A 14,971-nucleotide genomic window follows, 5' to 3' on the forward strand; every position below is an offset into this window, starting at 1 on the left:
GATCATTTAGTCCCAACCCTTCATCTTACAAGTCACACAAAACAAAGCAAAGAAGAGGAGTGACTTGCTCAGGATGTGGCAGAATGAAGACTGCCTTCTAGCTGTGTAGAGCAGCATCAGGCTGTCTCCTGCCATCCTCTTTCAAAACTTAGAATCATATGAAGTTAAGACTAAAAGAGACTTCAAAGACTTCTACTCTATTTCAGGGTCACAGAACTTTCTCTCATCTGGGAAAAAAAAAAAAATGTACACGTTTACATGGCCTTGAAATTTTTCATACAGCAATAGGAGATGCACATATCCCCTGAAACTCATTGTGGGGGAATCCAGTCCCTAGATCCTAGGCTAAAAACCTCCAATCTAGTCCAACAACATCATTTTACAGCTGGTGAAATCTAAGCAACAACAACAAGAACTTTAGAGTCAGAGTGCATTAAGGACAAACCCAGATGCTAGGTGTCCTGATTCCCACCTGTCCCCACTCCCTCAAGTTTTCTTAGCTGTAATTGGACATAAATTACACTGAGGTATTAATAACTCATAATGACTTAATGGATTTTTCTCTCAGAATAATTAATATCTGACCTTGAAGAATGGATCTATTATTCATTTCTGAAACCTCTCAGTATATTTACTGAGTACATACTCTCTATCGGGCAGTGCTCTAGTGCTAGCAAATGACAGTAAACAAATTAAACAAAAGCCCTGCCCTCACTGAAGGCAGTTTAGTGGCAGGAAGATAAATAATAAACAAATAGACAAGCAAATATATAAGATGTCAGATAGCAAGGAATATTACAGAGAAAACTAAGGCAAAGTGAGCAGAATAGGGCATGCTGGGAACACGGGCATGCGGGAAGGTGTTGTTTTACATAAGGTGGTCAGGGAAGATCTCCCTGAGTAGTTGACATTGGAGTAGAACTCTGAAGGAAGTTAAGGGAGAGATCTAGGTACATAGTTGGAAGAAGAGGAAACAGCAAGTGTCAAGGTCCTGTGATTGGAACAAGTGTAAAGCCCCTAAGGAAAATCAGTGAAGCCAATTCCCAGAAATTTCCTTTCATCCAAGGAAATTTTCTCTAAAGTAGAGAGGAGAAACAGAGCAGTATCTGGACAAGGTGGAGTCAAGGGATTTTATTTTTAAACAGAAGATAATACAGAATATTAGTATTCTGATGGGAGTAAATCAACTGATACTGGAGAAGAGATGGATGGATGTCCTTAACTAGTCAAGAGAGGATGGGATTGAGTAGACAAGTGGAGGGGTTAGCCTTGAATAGAAGGGTCCATTAATTCAAGTAACAGGAGGAATTGCTAATAGGTAAAGTGGTTTATAAGTGTGGTGTTGAGGGCCTACTTTTGCTATGTGAGCTCTAAAGCCCCATCCCAGGCTGCCTTGCTGCATAGACACCTTCCTTAACTATTCTCTGGTTCCTACCATCCTAACTCTCATAAAAGTGCCTGCTTGCTTGGTGAGGATACAGAGAAGCAAGACGGGATCAAGAAAGCTAATAGAATAGTGGGGTCACTCTTCGGTAGAAGTTTTGATATAGCTGGACTAGTGAAGAGAGTGAATGAGTTGAAAAGGTAGGAGGTGATGGTTTAAAAGTTGTTAGTATACTTGAATTTAAAATTATAGAGAGGATATAGCTTTGGATAATGATAAAAGTCCAGGACCTCATTGTTAAAGATAGCAACTAGTCACATGTGGCTATTTAAATTTAAACACTGATTAATTAAAATTAGCATCATGGTGAATTTGTTGAAAAAGACCACCAGCCTTGTGGGATTGGCTGTATGTGAGAGTCCACACAAAAGGCTAAGAATACTGTATACAAAGATTCTTTAAAAAAAAAGATTTACTTACTTATTTTAGAGTGTGTGTGTGAGCACCTGGGGAAGGGCAGAGGGAGAGGGACAGAGAGAATCCTGAAGCAGACCCCCTGCTGAGCAGGGAGCCCAATGCAGGGCTGATCCCAGGACCCTGAGATCATGACCTGAGCTGAAATCAAGACTTGACTGCTCTATCGACTGAGACACCCAGGCGCCCCTGTACACAAAGATTCTTGATGATCTTGAGCAAATTCCTAAAAATTCAGCATATAGAAAGTATGTAGAACAGATTACAAATGAAAAGCTTATTATGGTTAAAGCAGAACCAGATGCTAAGAAATTAGCAGACTAACTTCAGGGTGGCCAACTAGAAGAGGTGATTCTTCAGGCTGAAAATGAACTCAGTCTGGCAAGAAAAATGATACAGTGGGAACCATGGGACCCTCTGGCGGAAGCGCCTCCTGCCAACCAATGGAAAGGGCCAACATGATCATTATTAAGTGAGAGTGTGTTGATGGGAAACTGATGTAATTAAACGTTCTGTCACATAAAAAAATAAATACATAAAAAATGCAGTTCCTCAGTCAATCAGCCACTTTTCTAATGGTCAATAGCCACATGTGTCTGATGGCTACCATACTGGGCCATCAGACACATCAGATATAGAATATTTCCACCATTATAGGAAGTTCTGGTAGGATAGTGCTGGGGGAAGTCTGGGAGTGGGTGATGGAGGTAGGTAGAGGACAAGATAGTTAGAGGAGTAACAGTCTGAGGAGAGAGGCCAGGGTATTAGAAGTATTGTTGATTTGGATATTGAAATCATCAATAATGATCACAGGAATAGTTCTGGTGAGAGTGACAATGAGATGTCTTCAAGGAATGGACTGCGAGTAACATTGGTACAGAAAGAAAGGTTAACAAGTGGTAAATTTTGTTGGCATAAACTTTAAAGTTCAAGGGTTTTAGGAAGGAAGAGTGAACACTGATATCCGGAAGCAGCAAGAACACCTACTCCATCTCCAGGCCCAGTGGCAGCAGAGGTGAGGAAGAGAAACAGCCATCACATGAGAGGTCTGCAATTCTCTGAAGGAAAAATTCAGAGAAGAAGCTGGTAACAGACTAAAAATTCACAGGGGTGCAGGGGGAGGGTTTTGATTTGGGGATCTACATAGCAATTTGGAAATAAGAAGTGATATGGGATGATCTCCAAGCCCAAGGGCTCCTTGTAAGGGCTGATATAAATAGAAATGATGACTTACAAATCTTTAAATGTTCCAAAGATTCTCACTCACCTTTTCTATCAGTATAAATTTTAGATTCCTGAGGTTACTTTGTGCTGTCTCCCCTCATCCACCTCATTACTACTGTCCCTTCTCTCACTAATTTCTATACCTCCAAGTCCTACTCAACTCCTAGCTAACTAAGTAATTTTTTAGCAAGTATTTATTGATTATATACTGTGTTTCAGAGAAATGAGGACAAAACGTGAGAAAAAAATGTAAACAGTACACTTTGTAAGGTATTTCTAAAGACATATGGTAATTTCTGTTAGCAAGACTAGGACATTCTTGCTTCTCCCTTTGTAGGAAGCACTGATATAAAGGCAGAAATGGGGCGCCTGGGTGGCTCAGTCGGTTGAGTGTCAGACTCTTGATTTCAGTTCAGGTCATGATCTCAGGGTCGTGGGATGGAGGCCCCACATCGGGCTCCGCGCTCAACATGGAGTCTGCTTGTCCCTCTCCCTCTGCTCACACCCCCGCCCCTGCCAACTCAAATAAATAAATAAGTAAGTAAGTAAATAAATAAATAATAATAAATAAATAAAAATAAATAAATAAAATCTTTAAAAAATAATAAAGGCAGGAATGTATCAGCAGTATATACCTAAGCGGCATCTTTTAGAGAGGCATTACCAGAAAATATTTCTTACTGGACTCCCCATCCCACCCCTAACAAAGGAGGAAATAAGCCATATAAAGGCAGTGAAGATCATTAGGAGTATGAAAAAAATGGAGAAGGATTCCCACTCTGGGTGGGATAAGAAGGCATACAGGGACAGAAGTACTTGTTCCCCCAAAGCAAAGGAACCAATCTGCCAGATCAAGAGGGCATTGCCAAAGATAAATCCTCAGGATCATATTCCACCTACCCTGACTGATCTCTACTCTTTCTTGGAGGCTTAATGTCAGCTTTCGGGGGAAGAAAATTATTATTTACATAAGTCCTACTCTATCGTAAGAACACTTTCACATAAAATATCACATTTCATTCTTTGAACAGTCTTATCAAATTCATAATTCCTATTTTAAGGATGATAAAAAACTAATACAGAGAGAGGTCATGTAACTTGCCTATGGGCATACAGCTCGCAAATGCAAAACTAGGATTCAAACCTTTGTAGTTTATTATTCTTGCAAGTACATCAGAGAAAGCAGGTAGAATACAGTAGTATCTGTCCCAGCTCTCTGCCTCCTTTCCCAAAGGGTGTCATATGTTGCTTATAAACTGTTAGGGATAAAGCCCTACAGATTAGGCTGAGGATGCCCAGGGCTGGAGAATATGGAGCAACTAGGATTGAGCAGATTTGCTCCCTCAGCAAACCCCTGAGAAAAGGCTTTGTCTGGAGCCCAAAAATTGTTCCAATTTTAGTATATGTGCTGCCGAAGGGAGCCCTGGAGCCCAAAAATCAGAAACAGCTGCCTCTCAGAGGGGAGGCCAGCTTAAAAGCAAGCAGAAGGCTCTTCCTCTCAGACTTTATCAGAGTCCAAGGAAAACCCCAGAACTTGATCTTATCCCTTGAGTGTTCTCAACAGAACCTAAAGGATATTCTTCACCAAGAGCTCATTTCTTGCAGTAAGTCAGAACTAAAGACAAAAACTTCTAGTAATGATCCTTTATCCATAATGATTCTATCTTCCTGGTTATTCCTTCTCTGGGAGAATCTATACCTGCTAGCTATACTCTCACTTTCTCACATACAACTGTTTGGTGCCTTCCAAAATGGGAACTGGGGATTATTTCAAAGAACATTGTGTTCATGGGTTGTTTCAATCAATGATAGGATAGAGTTCACTTGTCTATGTCACAGGATTCAAGCAAACTTTGTAAACTGGTTCAGAATGTCAAATAGGGCTTTATAGTTATTTTTTTTATTCAGCACTGAAACATTCCGATTGATTCACTTCATCATAAAAGAAGTTGTTGGATGCAGAATTAAGGCTGTTCCCTTAATGGGCCCTGCCCGGAGAAGTCATCTGTGCTATAGAAAACTGCTATATACGAATTTTAGAAACTGACCAGGGTGCCAATAGATTTTCCTCCTTTACTTTAAAGTGGTGATTCTAATTAGCAAAGTTTTCAAGTTTCTTATTGCAGGTGAGCCCAGCTTCAAGGGCTGACATTCATTAAGGATATGGACACTGCTGACTGCCTACCTTTCATATTCCTTCCCATGGAAGGATCACATGGGCTGCTGGAGCTGGGCTGTCATGGCCTTGTTTGGATGTGCACTGTTGGAGAGCACACAACAGAGGTAATAGAATTCAGTTATGGTTTTTAATTCTGTAAATTAATGGAAGAGGCAATAAGTTTAAAATGAAGAGGAAAGGAAAGGAGACTAGAATGGAAATGTAGGCCCATATTCTGTATACTAAAGGAAAGTGTGAGAAGCAGACAATAAACTTTTATTTTGCAATCTGTTGTCCTGACAAACTTTTAATATATAACTGTTTTAATCTGCTGACAGATCAGTGTCCCTTTGTAAACATATGTTAAATTTGAGTGCAAAGAGATGAACAGTAGCAATGCATCACTTAACTGCATCCACATTTTACGTAATTGATCATGTAAAAATCAAAAGCCGATTTAGCCTTTTCTGTGGACTGTAGGGACTAAGGGTCTGTTGACCACATTTCACTTCACAAACAGAGCTATCCAACCAAGACCTGTTTACAAACTGCAAATGTGGTCAAACATACTGTCCTTGATATTTTATTTGCTCTTCTAGACTGACAAATTGATAACTTTGGAGTTATTTCTATAAAACTAGATACATATATAATTAGGAAAATAGAAGAAAAGAATCTGTGATATGGAAATGAAAGATATCTGATAATCAGAAATTGTATTTTGGTGGGTAAAACAGAAGAAATGTAGTAATTTCCATATTTTCCAGTATTTACTCATTTTAAAGCAAGACATAGGGTTCATATTTATATGCACTTCATTATATTTATAATGTTACAATAAGGGAATTAGGAATTAAGATCCAATTGTCAGAAGCCAGAATTATGGAAAATGGTCTCAGTTACAAGAGGGTGAATATAGGATTTGCAGATCTTTTTCACTTATTTCTCCTCATTCTATACTTATAATAACCATTACAGAGAGTCAAGGGATACAGTCTCCTCACTTTATAAATGAAGAACAAAAGGTTCAGAACAATTTTATGGCACAGCAAAAACAACACTACACTAAGAGTTCCACCAACTGAATTTCTATTTAAATAGAATGTCTTTGGTAATTCAGTTAACACCTATATGCTTCTGGTTTCTCATTTGTAAAATCAGGAGCAGGAATTTATTTTGAAATCTATGACGTCCTTGCAATTAAAACAAACAAACAAAAAAGAATAGTTTCTTGCAGAACGAGGATCTCACTAAAGTCACTGGTGGAACAGGGGCAGTACTCAGGCTTCCAGACTGACTATTATCCAGATAATGAAACGTATCTGAAATCAAAAGCTAAGCTGCAGAAGATGTATAGTTCTCTGCTTTTTTCCTTCATTTAGAGTCATCAGAAACATACAAAACTTACAATCTAACTTGAAACTCTATCTTCCTACCAAAGAAAGGTAAATTTTGTTCACTTAGCAAAAACCACTAAAAATACTAATCTGATATATTTTTGCCTAAAGTTAACATATATAGGAAATGATAACATAAACATTTTTATAAACATCACCCTGATTAAACTCACTCATTATTCCGACACAAGCAGCTAAACATTTCTAAAGAAATTATACAACTGAATGTACTGGGTTGAAATTGATGTCCACCTAAAATTCATGTCCAACTAGAACCTGTGAATGTGACCTTATTTGGAAAGAGAAGCTTTGTAGCTGTAATCAAGTTAAGATGAGGTCGTACTGGATTAGGGTGGGCCCTAAATCCAATATGGCTGGTATCTTAGAAGAAAAGGGAGATTTGGACACAGATACACACACAGAGGGAGGTATGCCACGTGAAGATGGAGGCAGAGATAGGAATGATATGTCTACAAGCCAAGGAACACCAAGGATTGCCAGCAACCACCAGAAGCTAAGGGAGGCGCATGGAATAATTTCTCCCTCAGAAATCCCAGAAGGAACCAACCCTGCCAACACCTTCATTTTGGATTTCTGCCCTCCAGGATTTATTCTGTGAGAGAATAAACTGCTGTTGTTTTAAGCCACCCCTGTTGCGGCACTTTGTTATGGAAGACCTAGGAAACTAATACATGGACAGTCTGACCAAACAGTATTAATAACTACTCATTTCAATTGAACTCTCAACACAGACCTGCAATTTTGCTCTCCAACTGTTCTATAAAATTATTTCACATCTCCTGCTTTCCCCTCCAAACCCTCATCTCAGCTTATAACATGCTTCGTTCCTACTCAAGACAAAAGAAGCCATTGGACAGGAATTCTCTCCTCACCCTTCAGCAAGTATACTCTGCTGTTGCCACCGGTTTCCACATCATGGCATATATTTGATCTTCCAAAAGATGGCATGATCCTACTTTATCTTTTGAAGGTCATCCTGTGACTTGTGTCCTGGATTCTGCACCTTCACGCATTTTGATCCTGTTGTTAAGCATCTCTTTCTTAAAAAAGAAAAGAAAGAACTTTTCCATCCCATATCTCTCTTCAGCTGCAGTCCCGTTTCTTTGCTTATCTTCAAAGCAGAAGTTTTGGGGTCATCTGAGCCTGTTTCTGTTTCCCTACATCACCTTCTCGCTCCATTTGAGCATCTATCTCCTGCATTCCATTAAAATTGCTCTTGACAAGATCACCATCCTGTTCCATGTAGCTCAGTCCTGTGTCCCTGTTTTTCTCTTTATCTTCTTGATTGTTCAAGAGCATTTCACACTTGTAGACCAGTATCACTTTCTTCAAATGCTTTTATTATGATGACTTAAAATGCTTTTATTAATGTCCTTTGTTGTTATAATTATTTTAATATTAGTTGTACCATGTTTTTCTGCTTTTCTTTTTCAGTCTCCTTTATGGGATCTCCCTTGTGTTGCTGACTTCTAAATGTTGGAGTGATCCAGTTTTAGATCTTCTCTTATACTTCCAAGTGAATTAATCCAGTGCCATGGCTTTAAAACACCATCTATAGGCTAAACACCTAAAATATTTTATCTTCAATTCTTACTTCTCTCATAAGCTCTAGACTCATACTCAATTCCATTTGAATGTCTAATAGGACCATGTCCCAAACAGAACTCCAAATCCACCTGAAACTTTTTACTTTTAGTCTATCCCATATCATAAATAACAGCAACATCTACTCCATTGTTCGAGTCAAAACCATGAGTCACTCATGATTCTTCTCTTCCTCTCACCACCACCCCCATTGTAAATTCATCACCAAGTCCTGTTAGCTCTCCCTCCAAAATCTATCGAAAATCTATCCACCTTTTCATGTTCATTTCCATGACCTTGACCCAAGCCACCATCATGTCTCATCTAGCCGACTGCCATAACAAATTAAATTGTATCCTTACTTTCTGCTCTTGTCCCCTACAATCCATTCCCCACATAGCACCAAAGTTATTGTACATGCCATCTCCCTGCTTGGAACTCTCTGATACCTGCTCCATTCAATGAAGTTTATAATACTCAACTCCTTACCATGGTCCTACAAAACGTACTCATCTCTCTAACTTAATTTCCTATAGAGTTCACCCTCTGTCACAATGGCCCCAGCCACACTGTTTGTTTTTCCCTTTTCTCTGAACACACGATGTGTTTTTAGCCCTCATGATCTTTGTGCTCATTTGTTCACTTTGCCACACTTTCTGTTCCTTCTGCCTAGAGTTCTCGTGCTGTAGATATTCATGTGGTTGAATTTTTCCCATCTTTCAGGTCTTAGTTCAATCGTTACCTTCTCCAAGATGGCTTTCTTAGCCATCCAACCCCACCTGCTATCGTCCATCATGTTTTCCTGTTTCCATTTCTTCTTAGCATGTATCACTATCTGCTTCTCTGTAATATAAGCCTCATAAAAATAGGGACGATGATTTCTTTATTTATCACTCTCTTCCCAGGACTTGACGTAGATTAAGTAGACAACAAATATTTATTGATGAACTCTTATTATCTCACAAGTACTATGCAAAATACAACTGACTTAGATACATAGATATTATAATTTCTCACATGTAAAACACCACATTATATTATATTTATCTCATATTTTTCATATCACATGCGATTTAAATTATGAATTATGTCCATTCATAATTACTAGTTAAAATATTATAATAATTATTTCTCTAAACTTATAAACTTCAAATCCTTTTTTTTCTTCCAGAAATAGAATTTCACAATTAAATATGAGGAATAAAGTGATCACTGCAGATGACCAATTTTCAGAGTAAGCCTCTGTTGTTTTCTGGTCATTGGACAGCAATCCCAGAAGACAGCAATTCCATCTATGCTCAAAAGGACCAGGGCTTTTAGGCCATATACCAGCAGTGCACTGGCCCTTTTACTGTCAACAAAACAAAATTATTAGGAACGTTCCTTATATTCTATTTCCTCTTTTCCCAAGATTACCTGTTTGTGATTGTTTAAGGCTCTGTCAGGTGATCTATATTCAACTTTCTCCTATAATATCTGATGGGAGCATCGAAAAGAGAAAACTATGTATTGTTTTTTCTGGGTCCTTATATCACTTTGAGGATTGAAGAAAGAACACATCTTTATTGAAAACGGTTATATGCAGACAGTCTCTTGGGTGTTTTGCATATTTTACTTCATTAAATTCTGCTAAAACAATCCTTCAAAAAAGGTGTGGAGATTAACTCTGAGGCGTCTTCAGATGTTAGTTCTACTCAGTGATTGTTGGGCCTAGTTCTGCTTAGTTCCAAAGTTCATACTCTTTCCACTGGGCTCTCTGAGAATGACTTTGATAACAAGGAAATAGCGTTTCTAAAGTGGTATGTATTAGGTCAGATAGGAAGCCTTCTCCCGGCTGAGCATATGCTTTGATAATATGCTTGGTTTCACATCAGTACTGTCAAGGAATTTTTAAAATAGTGTTCCCGATTTTCTATAAAGGTGGTTTTATTCCAGAAGGACAACTCTGAAACATTTTGAAAGTAAACTAATTTTCAGGGCCTTATCTCAGCATATTGTTGAAATATCTCATTTATATGTCAGTTTTCTTATACTGTTTCATACAGACAACAACAACAACAACAACAAAACCACTGTGGGTTTGTTTTTTCCTGGTTGAAATACCTTTTAAACAGAAAAGAATCCTAACTTCCAACTCCATTGACCCTATATTAAACTCTTCAAGGTAAAACTGGTTTTAAGTCTGGCAGTTTCTATTGCCTACAATATAAAGGAGAAGGAAATCTAAGATTAGACCTTCAAATGTGGGAAAGAAAGATGTAATTGATTATATACATCTTGTATACTCCTTAATGCAAGTTTGGAATGCATGATCTGAATATGGAACAAAATAATAGAGATCAGAAACTTTTGAGAATATTTTACTTATATTTACAGATGAATGCATGTTTTCTAATTAGAAAACATACACACACACACACACGAGAATATCTCATAACATGGGTACTTGTTTACAAGTATAGAATTTCTGCATTTACTTTTTAACCTCCTCTATCTCCCTTAAGAGTACACAGGCAGTGATTTTTGTCTTTGTCAAAGAAAGTGCTACAATTTCTAAAGCTGCCCATTGAGTGTTTCTGAGCCATAGCCAAGAGCTATTTCAAAATGAGGACAGATTTTTCTCCCCAGGGACAGACAACATGATGCTTCCTCAGCCCTGCATTCTAAACCTTTTCTCCCTCAGATCTTGTCCAATCCCAGGCGCAAAAAGACACTTCTTCCACTATTAAAATGCTGACAGCAATCAAGGTGGGAGTAAGTCCATTTTTTATTCATTTCATGTTAAATTAAATCATCTCTAAGTCTGTAACCATGAATTTAGCCATTCACTTAAAGAGAAACAAAAGAGATTTCAACCTCTCCATTGGAAAAGAAACAACTACCAAATTGTTCTCAGATATGGGGTCAAGAACAGGTCATTGTGAAAGAAGTTAAACATAATTATGACATACATTCATAATTCCGGGCATTGTTTCCATTCTCTTCAAAGACCATGCAAAGAGAGTGCTTTAGATACCAGTGGTTACAACCATCTTATCTATCTGACCCATTGTTGTGTTTTCTCAAGACTGGCTTCCCCCATCCATCTTATTTGCATCTACTGTAGTAAAACAACCATGCATTTTGTTATTGTTGCATTGTTTTTCCAATACAGTGGCTTTTTCATATTTTCATAGGGCTTGAACAACCTGCATATAAATTCTCACAACATCTCTTCAGACTTCCCACATGGATTCAAACACAATATGCAATTATGTCATTTATATCAGTACAGAGAAACCAAGAAAGGTTAATGTTCCAATGCTTTTAACAGAGTTCTTTCTGCATCATACCATTTTATTTCTCTGTGAGGAAAAAAATGCAGTTATAGATGGTGATAAAAGAATTGAACCAAATAAGTCAGTATTATATTAGTGATATTGAGTCAAGCCCTGGCTCTCAGATTCTCTCTAACTTGCTACAATACTAGCACACATGAAGTTACCAACATCCTTCTCCACTATTTGGATTTTCTACCTATTTAACATCAGGATGGGAGAGGGAATGCGAGAAGGGAAAGTAATACATTTTGCATGTGAATCATTTGCTTTATAAAGAACGAGGGAAGGAAAAATAAAATAAGATAAAAACAGAAAGGGAGGCAAACCGTTAAGAGACTCTTGACTATAGGAAACAAACTGAGGGTTGCTGGAGGGGAGGTGCATGGGGGGATGGGGTAACTGGGTGATGGGCATTAAGGAGGGCACTTGATGTAATGAGCACTGGGTGTTATATGCAACTGATGAATCACTACATTCTACCCCTGAAACTAATAATACACTATATGTTAGCTAAATTGCATTAAATAAAAACAACAACACAACAACAAAAAAATGCTTCTATCTTCATGAAAAAAAAAGAACAATAGTGTTAATTGGTAAGTTTCAAAAATCCCTAATATCAATCCCATTTAGAAATGAAAACAAGAAAAAAGATATTTTAATAACTCATCTCAACTACTATTTCAGTGTTTTTGTTTGTTAGTTTGGTGCAAAGGGTGTATGCGTGTCTGTGAATTTTTTACTGAATGCATTCGACCACTGCAGAATTCTCTCATCAGGACCAAGATCCAGTCTGTTGCTTGGAACAGGCTTACATTTAACCAGGAACAAGTGCACAAACATTTCTATACCATTACTACTGTCCCCTGCCTATCAACGACCATACCAGCATTCCAGCAAAAATGGGACTTCACACAAGAGAAGGCCAAACTTGTGGGTTGAACAGAAAGCCAGGGACTTTACACAAACAACAGCTGCCAGTGAGCTACCAGGCTATGCTCATGAAGAAACATGGATCTAAGATGAGAGATGAATGAAAAAAAGAAGGATAGCAAACAGAACTCAGGTTCCACAAGACAAGGATCAAGATCTAAGCAGCAGAGTTGGAGACTCAGACATTTAGAGGAAGCACGTGGGGCCAAATCTAGGTACCAAGAGACTTGAAGTCAAGGGCAGGAATCCAGACAATTAAAGATGGTGCCATCTTCATCCAAAAAATAAAATAAAATAAATAAAAAAAATGAGCTATCTAACCATAAAAAGACATGGAAGAATCTTAGATATCTATTAGTAAGTGAAAGAAGTCAACCTGGAAAGGCTACATATTTTATGATTCCAACTAAATGACAATCTGGACAAGGCAAAACTATGGAAACAGTAAAAAAATCAGGTCACAAGGGGTTAGAAGGGAGGGATGAACAAGCAGAGTGCAGAGGATTTTTAGGGCAGTGTCTGATATTACAATGCTGGATATATGTCATTATGCATTTGTCAAAACCCATAGGATGTACACCAAGAGTGAATCCTAGTGTAAACTATGAGCTTTGGGTGATAATGATATGTCAGCGTAGGTTCATTGATTGTGACAAATGTACTACTCTGGTGCAGGATGTTGATAGTGGGGAAAGCTGTGTGTGTTGTGTGTGTGTGTGGAGGGATGTACAGAGGTATATGGGAACTTTACTTTCTACTCCATTTTTCTATGAACCTGAAACTGCTCCAAAAAATAAAATCTTTAAAAAAAAAAAAAAAAAAAAAGATGATACCATTAAGGTCAGAGTAGAACCAGTAGTAAGACAGCTTCAGCACTGACCCAGAACATCAGGCGGAAAGAATCCCAAGCATCTTGCTCTCCAGAGCCAGGCCCAACATTAAGGATAAAAAAACAAGATTGAACCTAGAGTTAGATGGTGCTACAAACTGAATTGTTTCCTCCCGAAATTCACATTTTGAAGCCTTAACTCTCAATGTGATGGTATTTGGAGATGGGACCTCTAGGAGATAATTAATTTAGATGAGGTCATGAGAGTTAGACCCTCTTGATGAAACTAGAGTCCTTATAAGGAAAGATACCAGAACACACACACGCACACACACACACACACACACACACACACATTCTCTCCCCCACCCCCCCCAATCTCTCTCTCTGCTATGTGAGGGCAGTGAGAAGTTGGCCACCTGAAAACCCAGAAGAGAGCTCTCAGCAGAACCCAACCGTGCTGGCATCCTGATCTCAGAATTCCAGCCTCCAGAACTGTGAGGAAGTAAGTTTCTGTTGGTTAAGCCACCAAGTCTATGGTATTTTGTTATGGTAGCCTGAGCTACCTTGACAGGTATTACCTGCCAAGTCTCACTTCTCTTAAACAGAGGTCCCTAAGGCCCAACCCTAAAAATTTTGATGTGGTAGATATTGACTATAGTCTTCCATAACTGCAAACTTCCAGGCCTTTCTGTCTTTGTTCAGTAGCCAGATGTATTTAAATCTTTCACTAGGTGTGGAAAAAATTGCCGAAGGCTAGAGAAAGTATTTAGATATCTACAATCCAATTTGCTTTGCAAAGGAATGCTATGTTACTCTAGATGAATACCTATTCTTCAGTATAAAACTGTGAAAAAATTTTTAAGAATATAAAAGTAAGTATGGTAGTAAAGGTACCCACAAGATCTGTTGGCCTTTCTGTGTTAAGCGTAAAAGGGAAAAAAAAAAAAAGGAGGAAATATGCATAAATATGATGCTTTATTTTATTATTTTTAAAAGGCCTGTCATTAAAATCACTTCAAAGAAGAGTTACCCTCTGTTTTTTTTCTTATTCATGGATTTGCTGAATAATTCCACGTTCATCATAGCCATTCCCTACTCTTATTTCCAGAGTAACACAGCCTTGTCACTTCAATGTATATTCAGAAGTTGCCCTAGTGGTTTTTTTTGTTTGCTCATTTTATTTTTGCTCTTCTCTCAAGGGACAATGATTAGGATCTGGTGATATGCCCCCAGGCGATGGCGCACTGCAGCTTTGTGAAGGGTCACTGATAAAAGTTGTCTGTATCCCTCCTGAATGCAGTCAGGGACTGAGGATGGGGGTGTGGAGTCAAGACCCTGCTTCTGTGAAGCCATCCATATGCACAGAAATCTATATGTAAGGCAATCACACCCTGTGCTTTCATCAGCCACAGTAAGAAAATAAAACTGAAAATTCATTTTTGATTTGATGCCTAAAAGTCAATAACAATACTAGAAACTCAAAATGAACTTGATCTCAACTAAAGAATTGCAACATTTCCATAGACATTAAAAGAAGGAAGTCTGAGGACCTTCTAGAGAAGGGGGAGTGGGAGAAATAACATTCAGGGGCTAAGGCAGCGGTCAGTGGTCACCTGCCCCCCTTGGTAGCCTATTCCGAGGATG

General features: G+C 38.3%; 1 protein-coding gene and 1 pseudogene across 2 annotated transcripts in view; one reads left to right on the top strand and one right to left on the bottom strand.

Annotated features, from left to right (window-relative positions):
• Positions 1–14,971, bottom strand: part of GRIK2 (glutamate ionotropic receptor kainate type subunit 2) — a 1,096,112-nt gene that overhangs the window by 657,090 nt on the left and 424,051 nt on the right. The window lies entirely within an intron of this gene.
• LOC144378923 (NADH dehydrogenase [ubiquinone] 1 alpha subcomplex subunit 5 pseudogene) lies at positions 1,748–2,320 on the top strand (annotated as a pseudogene).

This window comes from Halichoerus grypus, chromosome 9 (assembly GCF_964656455.1).
Source record: "Halichoerus grypus chromosome 9, mHalGry1.hap1.1, whole genome shotgun sequence".
Taxonomy (NCBI): domain Eukaryota; kingdom Metazoa; phylum Chordata; class Mammalia; order Carnivora; family Phocidae; genus Halichoerus; species Halichoerus grypus.